Raw genomic sequence first — 9,520 nt, 5'->3', positions numbered from 1 at the left:
CTTGCTATTTTGCTTCCTTCTTCCCCCGCACTATGTTCCATCCCTTCTGTTCCTTGTCCCCAATTCCCCTTGTTTGTGACATTCTCCTTCTCTCTGCTGATCCTGCACCTTCTCTTGCAATGTGGGGGTGAAGTCCAATCTTTGGGGAGCACCTTGACTCTTTTATCATCATATCAGCCGGAACAGAAAAGAACAAAGGTCAGGGCTGGGAGGGAGAGACGATAACAGCAAAAAGAATAAGAAAGCAGCCTCTGGGGGCAGAGGAATGGCTCATCAGCAAGAATTGTGCCGCAAACAATTTCGAAAGGGATAACTCTGTTGCAAGAAAACCACAACAAGAAGAGGTCCTGTAGCACCTGGAAAACTGGCACAGTATCCTGGAATTTGAGATTGAGGACTACAAATAGCTTCAGAAACATCAAACTGCATTTGTGGGAGGAGACGTTGGTTAGCTTTCAAGGTGCCGCAAAATTCATCGCAAATAGTACATTTAAATAGTAGGAAGAGCAAAATAATAATAATAAAAAGGAGGCTAAAGTGAAAAGGAAATAAGTAAAAACTTCATTATACAGTACATCCGCAGGGGATATGTAACTTCCCAGTGAACCCTATATTTTGAATAAGTTTGGATAGGAAGCATATCATACTGGAGTGTGGGTCAATGAAACCATGGATATTGAATCCATGGATGAAGGAGTTATACTAGCGTATATAGGATTTTTGCATCAATCCACTTCTAAATAGTGATGTAATAGTACATTCTAAAGTGCGAACATTGGCTATGACAGTATGAGTCCAAACCCCCAGTTTCATTTACCCACTACAACAAACTATATCCTTTTTAGGCGCTTTGTAGGACTTCCAGCATGACTCTATACTATTCCTGGGCCTGGCGTCCTTCACTTCAATAATGTTTGCTCTTATCTGTGGTTTTGCATATCTACACAAGTCTGGAGACACATCCTCCACATATTTTGATGGGGGTGGGGGGATGTCATACTGTCTTTAAATTTAAGTAGCTATGTTAATCCATACCACCAAACCTTTTCATCATTCTCAGGAACGCATATTTTGGAAAGCGAATGAATCTTAACTGCCCACCTTTGATTACTCCAACATGATATACTTCCCATGACAAATGATTTTTGGTAACAATCCATTAACATTCAACTACTGTTTTGGTTGATGGCAACTTTTTGGGAAGCTAAAAGGACTGAGGTCCCTTCTACACTGCCATATAAAATCCAGATTCTCTGCTTTGGCAATCCAGATTACATGGCAGAATAGAAGGGGCCTGAGAGATTCATCCCTGCTAACCAAAATATCCCAGTACAACAACTTTGGCCTCTTCTACACTGCCATATAATCTAAATTATCAAAGCAGATAATCTCCATTACTGGCTTTGAACTGGATTATGTGGCAGTTTAAACCAGACATGGGCAAACTTTGTCCCTCCAGGTGTTTTGGACTACAACTCCCACAATCCCTAACAGCCACTGTTAGGATTTGTGGGAGTTGAAGTCCAAAACACCTGGAGGGACAAAGTTTGCCCATGTTTGTTTTATACTGCCACATAATCCAGTTCAAAGCAGATAATCTGGATTTTATATGGCACTATTGAAGGGACCTTTGTGAGCTGCTGCTGCTAAATTGTACCATTGTCCTCAATTATTTTCACCAACAGTCTCTACAATGAGTGATGTTTCTCCTGCCTCCTGCTGGTAACAAGGAAAATATGTATTTACTTTGTTTTTATCCTGCCTTTCTCCCAATATAGGGACTCACGGGCCCATGTTGTGTACCTTTAAATAATTGGTGAGTTATGATGACACTAAAGTTAACCTATCATGGGGTTTATTTGGCAGATTTTTTCCCCAGAGGGAGTTTGTTTTGCCTTCCTCTGAGGCTGAGAGAGTGTGACATGCTCAAGATCCCCCCCCCCCCATGGGTTTCAATGACTGAGCAGGGATTCGAATCCTGGACAGTTCCATACTCAAACCACTACATTACGCTGGGTCGCAGGGCCCTTCCAGACAGGGTCTCAGGGCCCTCCCAGAGTTCCCTATTTCCCAGGAACTCTGCTGGACTGGCCACATTGTCCGAATGCCAGATCACCATCTCCCAAAGCGCTTTAACTGGAGGTCAGCTGTGACCAGCAATGCTGCAGAATTTGAAGAGGCACAAAGGGAGGGCGAAAGGGAGAAACATGCCAAGAGGAAGGCATGTCAAGCCAACCTGACCAGGACCGCCTTCCATCTGGAAACCGATGTCCTCGCTGTGGGAGAACATGCGGATCAAGAATAGGGCTCCACTGCCACCTATGGACCCAACGCCTAGACACCACATCTGGAAGACAATAATCCTCAAGCTACGAGGGATCGCTTAAGTAAGTAAGTAAGTTTTGGGTTCTTTGTTTTTTGTCGTGTCAGGAGCGACTTGAGAAACTGCAAGTCGCTTCCGGTATGAGAGAATTGGCCGTCTGCAAGGACGTTGCCCAGGGGACATGAGGAGCTGGAGCTGATAGAGGGAGCTCATCCACCTCTCCCCAGATTTGAACCTGCGACCTGTCAGTTTTCAGTCCTGCCGGCACAAGGGTTTAACCCACAGAACCACCGAGGCCTCCAGTAAGTAAGTAAGTAAGTATTTCCCAGGACCTGATCCCAGGTTTTTGCTTTAAACTGGATTATATGAGTCCACACTGCCAGTTAATCTGGGATAAACAGAAAACCTGGGGTCAGGTCCTGGGATATAGGGCCTGTCTGGAAGGGCCCTCAGGCCCCTTCTACATTGCCATATAATCCAGATTATCAAAACAGTTAATCCACATTATCTGCTTTGAACTGGATTATATGAGTCTACACTGCCATATAATCCAGTTCAAAGCAGATAACCTATATTTTATATGGAAGGGGAGTCATATAACAGCTACCTAAATATCCAGTTTGTGCTATTTCACACATTACAAAAGGTGATACTTAACTGATTCTCATTGACCAGAGGAATGGCAAGACATGTATATAGTAAACTGACATATACCGTAGACCTGGTGTTGCCCAAGTTTGCATTTCCTTTATGGCTGTTTCTTTTCTTCTTCCCTTGTCTTTCCTCATAGATCTTGCCCCTCTTCTTTCTTTCTTTCTTTCTTTCTTTTTTTCTTACCTCCACTTTCTCTTCTTTTTCATTTCTCTCTCACTTCTTTTGTCCCCTTTCCCTCCCTTCCTTTTATTCCCTATTCAAATATCTTTGATTTTCTTTCTTTTATCCTCCCTTCTTTTTTCTTTCCTTCCTCCCAGTGAAACAGATACCTCTGCACCTCCATTTATTCTCTCCCTACCTTTCTTTTTCCTTCCTTCCTTCCCTTCATACACCTTCTTTCCTCTTCTTTTTCCCTTCTCCATCTTTATTCCTTCCGTTCCCCCCTCCTTTTTTCTTTCTATCCCTCATTTTTTCCTTCTTTCCCCCACTTTCTCTCTCTCTGTTTACCATCATCTTTGAATTCTGCTTTTTCCGAATAGGACACCACTGTCATATTATTTCCTCTTTTTCTGATACATTGTTTTGCTTTGTGTTTCTTTCCATGTAAGATGATGCGACTGTTGCATAAACAGATATTTAAACATTGCAACACATCCCCATGTTATGTATTGGATTTAAATACGGTTCCCAGTTCTAGGAAAGGGAAAGGCAGAAGATATAAACTAAGATAAACCACACACTTTCTCTCTCACACACACCTCATTATGAAATGTGAGGAAATGCATATCCTATCAGGCCTGGGCCAACTTGGGCCCTCAAGGGGTTTTGAACTCCAACTCCCACAATTCCTAACAGCCTCAGGCCTCTTCCTCAGGCCCAATGTTTTGGACTCCAACTCCCACAATTCCTAACAGCCTCAGGCCCCTTCCTCAGGCCCAATGTTGTGGCCTCCAATTCCCACAGTTCCTAACAGCCTCAGGCCTCTTCCTCAGGCCCAATGTTTTGGATTCCAACTCTCACAATTCTTAACAGCCTCAGGCCCAATGTTTTGGACTCCAACTCCCACAATTCCTAACAGCCTCGGGCCCCTTCCTCAGGCCCAATGATTTGGGCTCCAACTCCTACAATTTTTAACAGCCTCAGGCCCCTTCCTCAGGCCCAATGTTTTAGACTCCAACTCCCACAATTCCTAACAGCCTCAGGCCCAATGTTTTGGACTCCAACTCCCACAATTCCTAACAGCCTCAGGCCCCTTCCTCAGGCCCCTTGTTTTGGACTCCAACTCCCACAATTCCTAACAGCCTCAGGCCCCTTCCTCAGGCCCCTTGTTTTGGACTCCAACTCCCACAATTCCTAACAGCCTCAGGCCCCTTCCTCAGGCCCCTTGTTTTGGACTCCAACTCCCACAATTCCTAACAGCCTCAGGCCCCTTCCTCAGGCCCAATGTTTTGGACACCAACTCCCACAATTCCTAACAGCCTCAGGCCCAATGTTTTGGACTCCAACTCCCACAATTCCTAACAGCCTCAGGCCTCTTCCTCAGATCCAATTCTTTTGGACTCCAACTCCCACAATTCCTAACAGTCTCAGGCCCCTTCCTCGGGCCCAATGTTTTGGAGTCCAACTCCCACAATTCCTAACAGCCTCAGGCCCCTTCCTGAGGCCCAATGTTTTGTACTCCAACTCCCACTATTCCTAACAGTCTCAGGCCCAATGTTTTGGACTCCAGTTCCCACCATTCCTAACAGCCTCAGGCCCTTTCCTTTCCCCCCTCAGCTGCTTAAGCGGCTGAGGGGGAAAAGGAAGGGGCCTGAGGCTGTTAGGAATGGTGGGAGTTGGAGTCCAAAACACTTGGAGTGCCCAGGTTGGCTCAGGCCTGATCTACACAGTAGAATGGATGTTTGACACATTTTTTGCTGCCATGGCTGCTTTAGCCTGCTCTGGAACCTTGGGATTTGTAGTTTGACATGCTCTTTAGCCTGCTCTGCCCAAACTACAGTACACTGAGCCATGACAGATAATGAATACTCAAAGAGATGTATTGGGCTGGGTATCCCCTTAATGCCCTTCCCTCCATTTTGTCCTCTTTTCCCCTCAGGGCCTGCCTGCTCCTAAGCCACGCCCCCTTGAGCCTCGCGACGGTTTTTTTGAAAGCTTGGTTTTCCCGCCTCTTTTAACGGTCGTTTCAGAACGAAAGCAGCCCTTAAAAAGGGCGGGAACGTGAGGGCAGAGCAACAAATCCTGTCAGAAGGGAAATAATTCCTCCCCTTAGAAGAGTGACTTTCTAAATTGAGGGGAAACAGGGGCTTTATAATGCACTAGGTAGCATTTTCTGTGTAAAATAGACTTGATTATTGTGAAGATGCTACTCAAAACATCGAAAAACTATTCCTCTCAAGGAGAATCTTTAGGTCCTTCCACACAGCCCTGTATCCCAGAATATCATGACAGAAAATCCCACAATATCTGCTTTGAACTGGGTTTTTTGGATCCTTCCACACAGCCCTGTATCACAGAATATGAAGGGAGAAAATCTCAAAATATCTGCTTTGAACTGGGTTTTCTGAGTCCATACTCGGTCCATACCTGCCTTGATATTCTGGGATATAGGGTTGTGTGGAAGGGCTCTTTGAGATTAATGTCACATTACCCTTCTCCTGTCTCAATTGAATTACCACATTTCGAAATGTGCTTTTATTCCTTAACTAGCCATCCCCTGTCATGCATTGCTGTGGCCCACATGAGGGTTCTGTTTAGCAGGTTTGGCCCAATTCCATCGTTGGTGGGGTTCAGAATGCTCTTTGACTATAGGTGAACTATAAATCCCAGCAATTATAACTCCCAAACCAAAGGACACTGCCCAGCAACAGTATTTTCTGTTGGTCATGGGAGAACTGTGTGCCAAGTTTGGTTCAATTCCATCGTTGGTGGGGTTCAGAATGCTCTTTGACTATAGGTGAACTATAAATCCCAGCAACTGCAACTCCCAAATGTCAAGATTCTATTTCCCCCCACACTCCACCAGTGTTCACATTTGGGCATGTTGAGTATTCTTGTAGAATTTGCTCCAAATTCATAACTGTTTGAGTCCACAGTGATATCTGGATGTAGGTCAACTACAACTCCCAAACCAAAGGACACTGCACACCAAACCCTTCCAGTATTTTCTGTTGATCATGGGAGAACTGTGTGCCAAGTTTGGTTCAATTCCATCACTGGTGGGGTTCAGAATCCTCTTTGATTGTAGGTGAACTGTAAATCCCAGCAACTACAACTCCCAAATGACAAAATCAATTGTTTTTAGTGAAGGACATACATTGGGTTGTTAGGTGTCTTGTGTCCAAAATTGGTGTCAATTTGTCCAGTGGTTTTTGAGTTCTGTTCATCCCACAAACGAACATTACATTTTTAGATAGATAGATAGATAGATAAATAGATAGATAGATAGATAGATAGATAGATAGATAGATAGATAGATAGATGACAAGAAACCTCTTCAGCCTAATGCACTATGTTAGTGGTTCTCAACCTTCCTAACACCGTGGCCCCTTAATATGCTTCCTCATGTTGTGGTGACCCCCAACCATAAAATTATTTTTGTTGCTACTTCATAACTGTAATTTTACTACTGTTATCAACTACAATGTAAATATCTGATATGCAGGATGTATTTTCATTCACTGGACCAAATTTGGCACAAATACACAATACGCCCATTTGGAAGTTGTGCTTCGAACTACAGGAAAGGAGTTTCCACCTGAACATGAGGAAGAGCTTCCTGACTCTGAGAGTTGTTCAGCAGTGGAACTCTCTGCCCCTGAGTGTGGTGGAGACTCCTTTTTGGAGGCTTTTAAATAGAGGCTGGATGGCCATCTGTCAGTGTAGCTTTGAATGCGATTTTTCTGCTTCTTAGAAGGGGGATGGACTGGATCACCCATGAGGTCTCTTCTCTAGTTGCTGGGTTTTATAGTTCACCTAAAATTAAAGAGCATTCTGAACTCCACCAACGATGGAATTGGACCAATCTTGGCATATAAAACTCCCATGACCAACAGAAAATACTGGAAGAGTTTGGTGGGCATTGAACTTGAGTTTTGGAGTTGTAGTTCACCTACCTCCAGAGAGCACTGTAGACTCAAACAATGATGGATCTGGACCAAACTTGGCACAAATACTCAATATGCCCAATTGTAAACACTGGTGGAGTTGGGGAAAATAGACCTTGACATTCAGGAGTTGTCGTTGCTGGGATTTGTAGTTCACCTACAATCAAAGAGCATTCTGAACCCCACCAATGATAGAATTGTGCCAAACTTCTCACATAGAACCCCCATGACCAACAGAAAATACTATGTTTTCTGATGGTCTTTGGCGACTCCTCTGACACCCTGTCCCGACCCCAGGTTGAGAAACGCTGCACTATGTAGTCCCGGATGACTCAGCCTGATGGGCTTCATAGTCCTTGAAGATGCTCTATATACGTGAGGCTCCTTCCACACAGCTGAATAAAATTCCACATTATCTGCTTTGAATTGGGATATATGGCGGTGTGGACTCGCAGTTGGAATTACTACAAGCAGAGTCATTCCTTATAAAGCTATCAGGCACTATGGTACCCGGGCACCCCTGTCAATGCCACTTGGATTTTCCCTATGAAGACGTTTTTGGAGAGCGGTGCTCCAATATCACTGGACTTTACTTGGATTTTGATGCTATTTGGACTTTCCTTTGGACTTCATGACTCATTGTCTGCTTACTTTGAAAGGTTTCTTCATTGAGGCACAGCTGGTAAATCATCAGCAATTATAAGATCTATCAACCAAAAGGTTGCAAGTTCCAAACCTCAGGTTGGTGTGAGCTGCCAACTGTTAGCCTAGCTCATGGTTTACCTAAGCAATTTGAAAACAACTTTAGCTGTTTAGGTACCGCTAAAAGTGGGGAAGGTGTTTTACAACACCATAAAGAAAGAAGATTAGAAAATGCTGGGTGACATATTCGTCATAGAGGATAGAGCAACAGCTCCCCCTGGACTCAAGCCCAACCTTCCATGGCACCTTCTCCTGTTCTGTCTTTTGAACTGTGGTGTTGGAGGAAAATGCTGAAAGTGCCTTGGACTGCGAGAAGATCCAACCAGTCCATGCTCCAGGAAATAAAGCCCAGCTGCTCATTGGAGGAAAGGATATTAGAGGCAAAGATGAAGTACTTTGGCGACATCATGAGAAGACAGGAAAGCTTGGAGAAAATAATGTTGCTAGGGGAAATGGAAGGAAAAAAGAAGGGCCAACCAAGTGCAAGGTGGATGTTCTCCTTGAACTGACTAGCTTAACCTTGAAGGAACTGGGGGTGGCCACAGCCAACAGGGAACTCTGGCCTGGACAGTCCCATGAGCTCACAAAGAGTCAGCTGAATGAATAAACATCAATATTTTGCCATCAGATTAAATCAATGTATGGAGTGCATTGGAAAGATGTTAGATAGATTATATCCTTGTGCTACTGTGAGGGGGAAATGTGTTTACAATGATCCTTAGATTTTCCCCAAATCCACAATTAAATGTCAGGATGTTTCTGTATCCACACATTGTACAATAAAACTACACACACACACACACACAGGACTAATTGTGTTTTGATTGAGTAGTGTAGAGCAGTCATTCACACGTAAGCTCTCCGATATTTCAGTTTGAAGTTCCTCCTTGGCATCTATCAGGCTAGGCCTGCAATTGAATCTGCAGAGTTCTGCCTGCAAAATATGTACTTTGATCCCCTCAGAAGATTGGGAAAAAAAGTCTGTGAAATCGATATTTTTTTCTTCTTCAAGTCACAGCTATGCCAACAGACTGGCAGTGGACTACAACCCTCTTAATCTGTCCTCAGAGGGTGTAATTTATAGCTTTGTATCCAGACCCACACATTGGGAATTGCCTATCTTTGGACTCTTGGTTTAATAATCACTATGCTATAAAAGTCATATACATCTTGCTCCTTCTTGCAAAATTGCTGCAACAAAGCATTGAGATGATGACGGGCACAAACTGTGATTTAACAAGAGATTAATGCAAGTGCTGGCTTGTAAAAACCGCAAGGATTATGAAGATCTAAATCTCGCACTATTTTTTAAAGGGCAGAAGTATTTCTGCAATATACTGGATCAGAAGCCGCAACTGCAGTGTATCTCCTGTCACATATAATATGTAGAAATATTGTTTTTTGCTGCTGCACCAGGCATGGGCAAACTTTGGCCTTCCTCCAGGTGTTTTGGACTTCACCTCCCACAATTCCTAACAGCCAACTGTCAGGAATTGTAGAAGTTGCTATCCAAAACACCTGGAGGAAGGCAAAAGTTTTCCCATGCCTGTGCTACAATGTTGCACTTCTAATTCGTCTGAAACAAAACTGTTTACATAGAATGCATTTAAGTGCATGGTTTAACTATACTATTGAAATAAATAGATCATTATGTCAACAGATTATGAATGCCTTGTTCAGCTATAAAAATCCTCTGAATGAGATTAAGCAAGTCACGCATTCTCAGCCTCAAAAG

The sequence above is a fragment of the Anolis sagrei genome, chromosome 6 (genome assembly GCF_037176765.1).
Source record: "Anolis sagrei isolate rAnoSag1 chromosome 6, rAnoSag1.mat, whole genome shotgun sequence".
Classification (NCBI taxonomy): domain Eukaryota; kingdom Metazoa; phylum Chordata; class Lepidosauria; order Squamata; family Dactyloidae; genus Anolis; species Anolis sagrei.
The sequence above is the reverse complement of the archived record's forward strand: the minus strand, read 5'-3'. Positions refer to the sequence as shown.